Below are 13,878 nucleotides of genomic sequence, written 5' to 3'. Positions count from 1 at the left end.
CCACTCAGCTAAGAAACTGAACCCAAGCAGCTTTGAAACAAATTAAGATTCTATTTATGTACACATGAGCAGGGGAGGTGGGGCGTGTCAAAGTGGACTCTTCCCTCCTAGCTGAACTGAGGAGACACGCTCAGACTGGCTACAGCTTCATTGGACTCATCTTTCAGAAAAACCCAGAAAAGTTGAGTGTGTTAACAGACGTTCATTCCCTTGCTTCTACATTCAAGTGTTTACTCCAGCATATAGTCCTGGTGGACTGGAGAATGTGTGTGTGCACACGAATCTGGATGTGTGATATAAATTGTGAATTGTGTGTTAAGAATGGGGTATGTTTGTGTTATGTACGTTTTTGCTTGTGTGTCAATCTGTAACTGACCTGCAGCATATATCTGTGTGTGTGTGTGTGTGTGTGTGTGTGTGTGTGTGTGTGTGTGTGTGTGTGTGTGTGTGTGTGTGTGTGTGTGTGTGTGTGTGTGTGAGTGAGAGAGAGAGAGAGAGAGAAAAAGAGAGAGAGAGAAAACAGCCTAAAGGATGAAATTGAAGAGATTAGCATGGTCTGCTCTGCTTTTGATTAGTTCTGACTGGAAATCTGCCCAAACCACAAGGGGCCCCTCAGCCTGTGTGCTCTCTCTCCAGCCCTCTTTCTCTCTCTGGGTGTATGTGTGTGTCTCGCTCTCTTTCTCTCGTCCTCTCGTCCTCTCACAGCGTTTCGTGCTACGCCAGAAATTGAATTGATATTTTGTAAACCTGATTTGTGGATAACGTGATGTGACAGCGACAAATGCCTGGCTGAGAATGGTTTTCAAAGCCAGTCCAAATGAAAGTTATTACAGGGTAAATGTGCATTTCTTTGTCTCGGCAGCAGCAGCAGCCCCTCCTGGCTCTGTGTATGAGTTTATATGGGTTGAATATGGATCCATTTCCTGGGTAATTGAATTGATACTGTCATGCACGGGGGCAGTGCCACATTGCTCTGCAGGGCGGATGGACTGTCTGATTGAATTGGATAGGGGTGGGTGGGTATCCTGGTGCATACATGTGTGTGTGTATATGTGTGTGTAAGGGGTTGTCAGTGAACAGTCATAAGGTAGACACACCTCAGTGTTCTCCTGATTACTGCCGTACAGCCAATTGTCTCTCCAATAATCTGCCGCCACAACCCTCTAACACACATGCACTCGCAGACACACACACGAGGACGGATACGGGTCAGGCAGCACAGAAGCTATTTCCAATTCCAGGGCAGGCGAGCACACCGCAGATCTGCTACATATTAATTTTGTCCCGGCTGAGATTTGCTCCCATTCAGTTAGAGCCGATTGATGAGAGAGCAGAGAGGATCGGACGGCTGCTCATTCGCTCTCCTCACCTCTGATTAGAAACACTGCCGCTGTCACTGCGCTATTAGGACAGAGGGAGGGAGAGAGAGAAGGGAGAGAGACAAAGAGAAAGGCAGGAGTGTAAAAAGGGATAGCAGAGGTGTAAGAGGGGAAGGGACAAAGGCCAAATTAGGGGATATGTCAGAGAACAGGGACCAGAGCAGAGGGAAAAGGCTGAGAGAATGCAGATGTAAGGGACAGAGGTGACAGGACAGGGCACAAGGGATGGAGACGATGCACAAGAAGTGAGAAGTGAAAAGAGAGGAAGGGAGAAACGTGAAAGAGAGGAATAAGAAGGATAGATTTGTAGAGGGGGGAACAAGGAATGGAGGTTGAGGGAGTGGTAAGGGTGTGGTTAATGGTAAATAAAAGCAGGAAGTGAGCGGAGGATGTGGAATAAAACAGGTAAAGAAGAAAACATCAGTGACAGATGGAAAGTGGGGGGACAAAGAAAAGAAGAAGGAGAAATAGAGGAGAGAGGCGAGAGGGCAAGTGGAGGTTAAATAGTGGGAGGTGAAAACAAAGAAGAGAGGAGGGAAAGGAGATAGAGAAAGAATGGGGTGTGGTAAAGACTTAAAGCAAAAAGCAGAGTGAAAGATAGGTGGAAGGGGTGAAGAGGAGAGGAGGAAAATGTATGAAAAGGGAGAATTTAAGAAGAAAAAGTAGTTTTGGCTATAAAAGGAATGAGACAAAAAGAAAGGAAGAAGGAGATAGAGAGAGGTATGGTGAATGAGATAGAGAAGGGTTGGGGATGAGGGAAAGTTTGGAATAGGGAATAAACAACAGAGAAGAAGTGAGCAAAATAGCAAAATGGCAGGTGAGAATAGACGTAAGTATAGCGAGGAAAGAGACAGATAAAGAAAAAGGGAGAGATAAATCAGAAGAGAAAAAATTGGTGAATGGCAATGAGAGAGGAGGGATGAGAAAAGACACAAGCAGGAACAGATTAGAGAGCAAGAGTTGCAAGGCAGATGACAAGGAAGAAATAGGAGGAAAGAAGAAGATGAAGTGGAATAATGGGAGGATGGAAGGGTAAATGGAGTTTGAAATGAAGGATGCAGAAGGAGTGGTAGAAGAAGATAGAGCTATGCAGAAAAATTGATAAGAGAAAAACGTAAGGAATGGGGGATTGAAGTTAAGTGGAAGAGATGTAAGAAAAGGCTGGATGTTAAATGGAAGTGGGTTGACAGAAGGAAATTGAAAGGAAAAGTAAGTGTGGAGATGCACTATTTTCTCCATCCCAGATTTGGGGTGAAGAAATTAAAATAAAATAAAGGATCAAACAAAGCAAAAGAGTCAATAAAGAAGTGACGTAGAGACTAAAATCTGGAAAAAAAAAGATGGAAGGATGAAGTATGAATGAGAGCATCATGATACCAGTTACTATCACGCACCACAATCAGATATGCACATGTGAAAGTTTTCCTTCTGGTTTATGCTTCTTATGTCTAGTTGCTATAAAAGATGCATTAGCAGACAGATAGGATTTTATGGTCAAAGTAACTTCACTAAAGAAAAAATTTCAGTTAGAATTCAACTGTAAGAAAGAACACAGGGCACTTCAACTCTGTGTCTGTGGCTGAATAGCAGCCAGTTTCTTTGCAGTAACACTAAGCTATCTTATCTTTCCTTGTTGTCACTTCCTGCTTTATTTTGGTGATATCTGTAATATCCGTTGGCATTTTTGCTGTTGTTTTACTTAATGTCTTCAAATCTCTGATCTTTGTCAGACTGTTTACTTTGTGTTCCTTTGTTTTTCTTAGACTCCTGATTTTTATATTCCAGCTTTTGTACTTTGCATATGAGTTGTGGAGGCCTTTTTATTTATTGAGCTTGCTTTCAGTAACCGCATTTGGATCCTCCATTTTGACTTTGATAATATTACTAAGCTAAACGTGACTTTATTTCACCTCTGTACCATCTTGGCCAGGGGATCCTTGTAAAAGAGACTTTCCAATCTCAATGGACATAAAGATTTAAATTAAAATAAACAAACAAATTTAAAAAAAAAAAACCTTATAGGTAGTACTGATAAAATTGATTCTCATGTCAACATTCTGCTTATCATTGATAAAACATTTGCAAAAGGTAAAAGACTTTTTGGTCACATGGAGTTTTTGGTCACAAAACTTAAGATATATGATATATTATAATACATGTCATTATAACTTGAAACTTTCTGACACCAATTTTAGTCTCGTATCAGTTGTATCATAACTCTTTAGGAAGAGTTTCCAAAATGATGAATTATATATTAGCATTTTAACTCAACAGCTTAAGAGCCCATGTACAAAGTATAATTCATGTGCAGTTGTTAAAGTTATATAATGCCAAAGTTTGTACTATTATTGTCTGGTTTGTGACGGTGCAGGTCGGAGTTGGTTCTTCATTAGGTGATTTTGTCCAACTGATGTTAAAACCTCCCTGGTCCTATTGTCTGTTTGGAAGATGTGTATTGTAATTCATCACAGCAAATCATCCACTAACATTGTATCTTTTGAAGTATATAAAACATCACTTTTCATTCTTAGTCTGTTGGCCTGTTAGACAGAGGCAGCCGATAGGTACCAACAGACCAAGCTGAACGCGGCTTGGCCAGTAGCTGAATCAAATACTCAGGTGTGGGAGGAGTTTGGAGGCCAAGGAAAAAGACTTCCTGCCTCGAAGAGATTCTGGCAAACCCGCAGGCGACTGAGGAGGGGGAACCTGCACTGTGTATAGTGTGAAATGGTAAATGGCCTGTATTTGTATAGCACTTTACTTAGTCCCTATGGACCCCAAAGCGCTTTACACTACATTCAGTCATCCACCCACTGGTGATGGCAAGCTACACTGTAGCCACAGCTGCCCTGGGGCGCACTGACAGAGGCGAGGCTGCCGGACACTGGTGCCACCGGGCCCTCTGACCACTACCGGGTGGCAACAGGTGAAGTGTCTTGCCCAAGGACACAATGACCGGGGCTCGAACCGGCAACCTTCCGATTACAAGACGAACTGCCAACTCTTGAGCCACAATCGCCCTGTGGCTCAAGGACAGTGTGGGTGGAGCGCTCCTGACTTCGACTGAGAACATTGTCAGATGGTGGAAGGAATAATTTGAGGACCTCCTTGATCTCACTGGCACGTCTTCTGTGGAGGAAGCAGAGTCTGGGGACGAGGAGGACGACTCTTCTATCTCCAGGGGTGAGGTCACTGAGGGACTTAAAGAAGGGGGACCAGAGGGGCTGTTCCAACTATAGGGGGAGAAGGCATTCGATCATGTCGCTTGGAGTGCCCTATGGGAGGTGCTTCGGGAGTAACGGAGTGTCTGGCCCATTGCTATGGGCCTTTCAACCATTACAAGAGCTTGGTCCGCACAACCAGCAAAATTTGATTTGTTTCTGGTGGGTGATGAACTCCACCAGGGCTGTCCTTTGTCACTTATTCTGTTTGATTCTGCCGAGTGTGAAGCAATGGGAATGATAATCAGCACCTCCAAATCTGAGGCCACGGCCCTCAGCCGGAAAACGGTGGAGTACCCACTCCGGGTCAGGAACGAGTTCCTACCCCAAGTGGAGGAGTTTAAGTATCTCAGGGTTTTGTTCACAAGTGATGGGAGAAGGGAGAGATTGGTACTGAGGCTGCAGTGATGTGAATGGTGTCATGGTGAAGAGAGAGCTGAGTGTAAAAGCAAAGCCGATTACCGGTCGATCTACGTCCCTACCCTCACCTATGGTCATGAGCTGTGGGTAGTTACAGAAAAAATGAGATCACGGATACAAAGGGCAGAAATGAGCTTCATCCAAAGGGTGGCCATCTGAGAGGGGCTCAGAGTAGAGCCACTGCTCCTCCACAATTAAAGGAGCCAGTTGAGGTGGTTCAGGGATCTGACAAGGGTGCCTCCTGGGTGAGGTGTTCTGTGCACGTCCCACCGGGAGGAGGCCCCAGGGCAGACCCAGGACATGCTGGAGAAATTATCTCTCTCGGCTGGCCACCTGTTTGGTGATGTTTGGCTGATGAATATTTTGGGTCAGCAACTTTACAAACCCTGTGAAGCAGCAGTACCACTAGCCCCAGCTCCTAGGGCCTAAGAACAAAAGACAACTAGCTAGTGCAACTCAGCTCATCTTGTCACTGTCTCTCAAACTCGAATGCAAATAATAAGCTAGTTAAGAGGGAACTTCTTTAAACAAATCGAGGTCCAAGTGATAACAAGAAAAGCAAAGAAAACCTCTTACATGCTGTTTAGTTTCACCAAAACTTAACACATCCACTACAAAGTAGTTCAGTTTTTCACACTAAAGGATTTATGAAATGTGAATAAGTACAGTAACCGTGTGCAAATGTCTCGGTCCTCTAAGCCCAGACAGTCAAAGTAAATGAGGGAAGACACAAGGTGACACACACATTGGCTCTTTCTTGGATATCTGCCATTCTGATTGTTACTAGATCCTGTTCAGGGAGGTTGCTGTGTTGTGCTCTTAGCTCCACCAGCCACTGAGCATTGTTTTTATGTATTACTGCCTTCTCCCTTCTCCCATTATTGCTGTGTCTCCAGCCTTGGTAGGGCAGTTCTTATATTGTTTCCCTGCTACTGAGAGTATTTATTTGGTTTATTCTCGGGTTATACCTCTTCAAGCGGCTGGTCCAGTGATTCTTTGCTTGGCCCAGGTATTGGCAGATTCTTATATAGCACCTTTCTACACTGAGCACTCGAAGCTCTTCACACAAGAACTGTTCTATGTGAGTGCTTTCTAGCCAACATGCACATACTACTCCAATCAGAGCAACTTGTGGTTAGTATCTTGCCCAAGGACATTTGGCATGCAGACTGGAGGGATTGAACTGCCAACCTTTTGATTAGCAGATGACCTGCTCTACCACTTGAGCTGCAGCCACCTTCATCGTGCCTTTCTGCAACTCTGTAAGTTGAAACTTTCCTCCATACTGCCTTTATCTTGGCCTCTAATCTTCTTCTTCATGGAGGATACTACTCCCTGTGGCTGCTGTTCATCTTGTAGCCAAGCATGTCAATGATCACTGCCGCTGTGGTTGGTTTCAGTGAAGGGCGCAGTAGGGATAGTCTGTTATGCTGCATTCACATCTTAGGTTTTGGAGGTTACGTCATGTAGTCTTTGTAATCGGCCACGGAGGATCCAGGTACCCACCCACCTCCACACATAAACACACAAACCCGGATGAAGTCAGCATTGTCACTAAATCCAACCATCCACCATTAACACTTATCAGCTAAACACTGCCAGCTTTAACTTAAACAGTCCTCAGGATCTAATAGTCTCTTTAACTTTTGGCCTTAATTGAGTTCATAGCAGTAAGTCGGGTGATTGTAGTAAGAGCTGCTGTATGGTCAAAATGATCAACCACCATCTAATGGTATAAAAATTTAACGATCGCTAATATCCAGCTCTTTCCATTCTCTGCTTTTTCATTTCTCTCTGTAATTTATTTGATGTCCCAGTCTACACTCTCTTCCCCTCGCTCTCACTCGTTAAAGAGTTGCCCATTAACACTGTCCTTAGGTAGACTTATTAAGTTCACTTAACAGTTAATGCTCCATTCAGAGGATATTACCATTTAAAGGTCTGATATGTTCAGCAGTGCTTGATCATAGCAAAGACATCATTAGCCAGAATGATCATCTACATTTAGGCTCCAACTGATACAGAAGTTTGGGAATCTGGGCATCTGTTGCTGAACCAATAAATGATTGATTATATGTGTATGTGGGGACATTATGACACCACAACTTCGCCACGAATCCTTTCCATTACCTCTAAAAATAATTAGGTCATCACCTGATAAACTCAATGTTTTGGGCAGCAGTTTTGTCGGGCATAATCAAATTCCACTGGACTACATCTGATGTTGTACTTCTGTTTTGCTCTTTTTCCTATCGTATATAGCTTGTTTGTAAGTGGGTCATTGGTCCACTTGATATTTTGTCTGGCTCAAAGTGGTGATGGTGTTGGCATGACCTGAGCCCTCTTTAAAATGTTTGTGAGTCATCTGTACTGAACATCATAAAACCTAAGCTACCATAAAAAGAGTAGATAGAGCAGGGCTGGGGAGGGAGGTAGAGAAACTATATCTTGATTAACATGTGTAATTAGTTTGATTTTCCAGATGTGAAGTTTAATGTTTTATTTGTGATTGTAAAGTCGGGATTACTCCAAATTAGGGAAAGAAGAGAAGGTGAAACAGTATAGGTCCTTGAGATTTGGGTTTTTGAAAAGTTGAAAATTTTATGTGGGGACTTTTATTTTTCCAATAAATTTTTGACAGTGATGAATTAATTGATTTAAACCAGGAAGTGATAAAAATGAAAAAGATAATAAATTTACTAAAGGATAACATTTTAACCATTGCTTTTCTTTCCACACAGTGATATTAATTTAAGCAGTGGAGTAAAAATCAGGTTGGACAACTCTGTCAGCTTGGATTAACTAGATAAAGTAGGCGAGTGGCTCCAGTAGATCCCAGGAACAACATCTGAGATCTCTGTCCAGAAGAGCGCAGTCCTAGGAACAGCAAAGACACTTGAAGGATAAAGACCGGCAAGAGGGGAATTTTTATATATATATATTTATTATGGATTTGTTTTATGAAAAAAGGGAAATAGAAATATTGAAATTGAATTTAAAGTCTAATGGAACACTTAGAATTGCTAAAGAGTTGTAGATGGAGTTTGAATCCAGGTAAAATTGACAAAGCTTCAGCAAAGGTTAGCACTGTCCAACAAGCCACCATTATTGATCACTTCTATTAGATATGACATTCGTCAAACTGCATCTTATACCCACCCACTCACACACTCTCTCCTCTTCACCTTCCAGCTGTTCACCCATGGATCATAGCATAATTAAAGAAACCAGCCAACAGATCCAATTTAAGATTACTCTCTATGAAGAATGTGTGCAGGAGAAGCAGTAACACTCACAGAATCAGTGATAATAAACCTGGAGGAAACACTCTGCCACAGAAGGGAATATCTATTGTTAAGGTTTTAGAAGATTTAAACCAACACAAGATGCTACAGTTTTCCCTTAAATACATCAAGAAGTCAATAGCTCAGAAGAGCCCCAACGTTTAATAATACAAAGATAATTACTTACAAAGATCAAACACAAATAAAGAGATGGGAACCCAGGCAAAGGTTGAAACAACAACAACTGCTGGTACATGCCAGTGAGGCAATCAGCACTGGGGAAGAGCAAGATGTTTTATTATAGGGATGTATAAACATAAATCTACATTAAAGTGATATTCCAGTCTATAATGCAGCTTAGTATGATTACACCTTGTAGAAACAGTAACAATTACAGGAATATGTTCCATTCTAACATCATGTGATTAGAACTGGCCAATCCAATAGGTAGGGCTAGATTACTAGAGAGTATTAGTTCATTTTAACCTTCTATGCTACCAGGCTGCAGCTGTATCAATAGCTGCCAGGCAAGGAATAGATCAAGCTTATTAGTTTAGTTTATTAAAACTTTTTATCCCTGTTTTGGTCAAATTCAGCTTCATTTTATGTTTGCAGTATAGCTCCAGTTCCAGGTGAGAGCTGGCAGCCATTAGCTGTGACTAGTTGGGGATGATAATCAGTCAAACGTGGATCCAAAACCTGCTCTTATAATACAATCTACTCTTATTTTTTATGCTATTTTTGTGCATTTTGTGTGAATGTTAAAGCAAAAAAAAGGACTGAGGAGGACGGAAAGATAGAGATGAGGGATTGAATGAGGCGAGAAAATGGGCAGATAGTGAAGTTAGATAGAAAAAAACAATAATTTTTCACATAATAATTTACATGCATTTCATGGATGCTTTCTGTGCTTTCCAGTAGCACATGTAAAAAAACATATTGATTGAACATATTGATATCTACCTAAATGTGGTTTGAATAGAAAGGCTGTCACTACACTGATGTGACAGATACAAATTTGTTCTTTGGCCTTCTTGCTCTGGTGTTGAATTTGTACAATAAAGGGAGGGTTTGTATGAATTTCAAATCTTCAATGTAGAAGGAAATCTCTTCCCTTTTTTTTTAGCATGTCTTGTCTTCTTGTCTGGTAGCTTTTTTCAATCAGAATCATGATCCGAATGCACTGTTTATAAAATAAAAAAGTCACTATAGGCTCCTTTGTTTGTGTTTTCTTTTCTTTTATCTATTTATTTATTCATTTCTATTATTATTCACAGTACATCAGTATTGTGAATACAGCTGACAGGCAGAAAAAAGCCACAGAAGTAAAAAGGAAAAATGGTAAATGGCCTGTATTTGTATAGCACTTTACTTAGTCCCTAAAGACCCCAAAGGGCTTTACACATTCAGTCCTCCACCCATTCACACACTGGTGAGGGCAAGCTACATTGTAGCCACAGCCACCCTGGGGCGCACTGACAGAGGCGAGGCTGCTGGACACTGGCACCACCGGGCCCTCTGACCACCACCAGTAGACAGCGGGTGAAGTATCTTGCCCAAGGACACAACAACCGAGACTGTCGGAGCCGGGGCTCGAACCGGCAACCTTCGGATTACAAGACAAACTGCCAACTCTTGAGCCACGATCCCCCCACAGAGGTAGAGAATAGAAAAAAGTTAATAATAAGAGGACAGACTTAAGTCGACGGAGCCCAGACGGAGCTCTCACAGCCAAAGGGCAACAGGCACCCAAGAGAAGCTCGACACTTGCTATTAAAGTGAACTGCTGTCTGTGATCTGTGTTGATTTCGACTGTGTAATTATTGTTGGGGATTTTAACATCCATGTGGACAACCCTCAGGACAAAGGGACTAAAGACCTGAGTAACACTCTGGGCAACTTTGGGCTGACTCAGCATGTAACAGAGGCCACACATAATAGAGGACACACTCTTGACCTACTGATCTCCAAGGGCCTGAGCATTTCAAAGGTTACTGTGTCTGATGTGGGCCTGTCTGATCATTACTGTGTTTTCTTTGAAAGTAAAATCTCAGCCCACACAAATATATCAACAGCTGTGATCACAAAACGGTGTATAACTGAACACAGTAGTGAGATCTTTAACCAGGTCTTCCCATTAACACCTGACCTGTCCAGAGGTTCAGTCAATGAGCTCGTCAATAGCTTCAATGCTAAAATGTTAAATGTAATGGACACTATTGCTCCCATTAAGGTGAAGGTTATCTCTGGAAGGACAAAGTCTCCATGGAGAAACTCCACACTGGTGAAAAATGAAAAAAGAGAGTGTAGGAAAGCTGAGCGCAGATGGAGAAAAACAAACCTCCAGGTTCATTATGACATCTATAAAGAGAAACTTCACAATTATAATTTACAACTGAGGAGTGCAAGGAGGTCCTACTTCTCTGACATCATCACCAAAAACAGTCATAACGCTCGGGTCTTATTTTCTACAGTTGACAGGCTAACAAACCCTCCTGTGTCAGTGGCAGCTGAACTTCATTCGACCATGGCCTGCAATGACTTTGCCAAATTCTTCACAGAAAAAATCCAAAAGATTAGACAAGCAATTAATACATCAACAGCAGATCCAGGAAATGTACTGTGTCCACCGAAAAACTGTTTAAACACCATGAAACAGTTTCACCCTATTAACAGCAAAGACCTGGAGGACATCTTAGGTCAACTGAACTCCTCCTCTTGCTGTTTAGATGTCCTGCCAACAAGTTTTTTCAAAAAGGTCACAAAGACTTTAGAGTCAGACCTGTTACAGATCGTCAACTTTTCTTTAATATCAGGTATGTTTCCAGAATCACTAAAAACTGCTGTAATTAAACCTATACTGAAAAAGGACAATCTTGACAAGACACAAATGAATAACTACAGGCCGATCTCAAATCTCCCATTTTTAAGTAAGATTATTGAAAAAGCAGTTTCTCAACAGCTCAATTACTTCTTAAAACAGAATAACTGCTATGATCCCTTCCAGTCAGGCTTTAGACAGAACCACAGCACTGAAACCGCTCTGACCAAAGTGTTTAATGACATATGTCTGAACACAGACAGTGGAACAATGTCAGTCTTAGTTTTACTGGATCTCAGTGCAGCATTTGATACAGTTGACCACAACATATTACTCAAACGACTGGAGAACTGGGCAGGTCTTTCAGGAACTGTACTAAACTGGTTCAAAACATACTTAGAAAACAGGAAATACTTTGTATCTATAGAGATTGAAAATGTGACGTCATTCAGGGGTAAAACCACAAAGGATTCTGGGAACTCGTGGCAAGAGGTACTAGCGGGCACAGGCTTTCAATTGAAATCAGTTACACAGCGATAAAAAGACACAAAAAATTGGCAAGAAGCTGTTGTATTATTAACTGCACAAGCCGGGCGAACGACAGCCGCGTGAAGCCGACGGGAAATGCGATTGGTTTTTATCGGATTCCGGCGTGGAAAAGAAATTGTCCAAGCCATGTCTCCGAAGTCACGAAGAGGCGAGGGATGGCCTGGATTGCCGCTATCAGAAGACCTAATATAACGTTCGAATACACTCCAGCTCACGTTAGTCTTCTCCAAGCATTTCCACAAAGGTAAGTGTTTTGTAGTAGTTAATACGTCTTATATGGCGCTGAAAACATATACTTTTATTCACAGGATATAGATTTTTGTATCACTAATTGTCCAGTGCGATTACAGCATACAATATTATTGTCACTGCTACATTTCTGTAATGCGTACCAGAAATTCTTTTCACTACAAATTAATTACCGTGAGCTCAAAGGTCCTATTAATAAATGGTTAACGAATGTATTTATGAAGACGATTTGTGAGACTGGTAAACTTACCTTTGTTTGTCCGATGGTCTTTCGTTCTACACGGTGCATTTCAAGGTCCTGTACCCATCCGACGGTAAACTGTACCTGGGCTTGTTGCAGTGACCTGAAGTTACTAAAAACTTCATGAGTGTATGCACTCACTCCAAGAACCGTATAATTATAAATCTGAGCGTGGTGAAAGTTGGGCAGCACGCTGACGTCTTTTGTCCACTCTGTGTGCTCATAAGGGTCTGACCCTTTCACTCCTTTGATTTTTTCCAAGTACCTTTTCTTTGCCTTTTCGTCGAGTCTGTCTTTGTACGGTCCGGCATTGTTCTCCTTAGTTTTGTACATTGCTTTTTTGGTGAGGAAAGAAAAACCAAGAAGGTATTGGAACCGGAGAATAAACGTTTTGCGGTGCTGCAAATGCTTGCATTTAATGCGGTAATTTGAATGTTTTTCCACGAGTTCCCAGCATGCAGTGTGCGAAAGTCACGTGGTCTGTCAATCTCTATAGGCAACTTCACATCTGAGCAGACAAGTATCACATGTGGAGTTCCCCAAGGTTCCATTTTGGGACCCCTTCTGTTTAACATTTACATGCTCCCACTGGCACAGATTATAAAGAACAACAAAATAAACTATCACAGCTATGCAGATGACACACAAATATATATTACAATGTCACCAGGAGACCGAGGCCCTGTACAGGCTCTTGGTAAATGCATTGAGGAAATTAATGACTGGTTGTGCCACAATTTTCTCCAGCTAAACAAAAATAAAACTGAGGTAATAGTTTTTGGTGCAAAAGAAAAACGATTACAGGTCACCAGAGAACTTCAATCTATACACCTAAAAACCACAAACCAGGCGAGAAATTTGGGTGTAGTGATGGATGCAGACCTAAACTTAGAAAAACACATTAAGACAATAACAAAATCAGCTTACTATCACCTCAAGAATATTTCAAGGATAAAAGATCTGATGTCTCAACAGGACCTGGAAAAACTAGTCCATGCATTCATCTTTAGTAGGCTTGATTACTGTAACAGCATCTTTACAGGTCTACCTAAAAAATCAGTCAGACAACTACAGCTCATTCAGAACTCTGCTGCTAGAGTCCTCACTAAGACCAAAAAAGTGGACCACATCAGTCCAGCTCTGAGGTCTTTACACTGGCTGCCTGTCCGGCAGAGGATAGACTTTAAAGTTCTGATGCTGGTCTATAAAGCTCTGAATGGTTTAGGACCGAAATACATTAGTGACCTCCTGACCCAGTATGAACCTTCCAGATCCCTCAGGTCATCTGGATCCGGTCTGTTATCAGTCTCCAGAGTCAGAACCAGACACGGAGAAGCTGCATTCAGCTTTTATGCTCCTTATATCTGGAACAAACTCCCAGAAAGCCTCAGATCAGCTGAAACACTCAGTTTATTTAAATCCAGGTTGAAGACTCACCTGTTCTCAGCTGCATTTGAATAAAGCACCAAATCCACACTTAAGTTTAAATTTCAAAACCTACTTTTTAACTACTGATTTTATCTACTGTTCTGATTTTATCTACTGTTTTGATATTTGATTTTATATACTGTTTTGTTTGTTTGTTTGTTTGTTTGTTTGTTTGCTTGTTTTAATCAAATTTAAATCATGCTTTTTATTTGTTTTTGTTTTTAATGTCTCTGTAAAGCACTTTGAATCACCTTGTTGTTGAATTGTGCTATATAAATAAACTTGC

The sequence above is a fragment of the Oreochromis aureus genome, linkage group 2, assembly GCF_013358895.1.
Source record: "Oreochromis aureus strain Israel breed Guangdong linkage group 2, ZZ_aureus, whole genome shotgun sequence".
Taxonomy (NCBI): Eukaryota; Metazoa; Chordata; class Actinopteri; order Cichliformes; family Cichlidae; genus Oreochromis; species Oreochromis aureus.
This window is presented reverse-complemented; position numbering follows the sequence as displayed.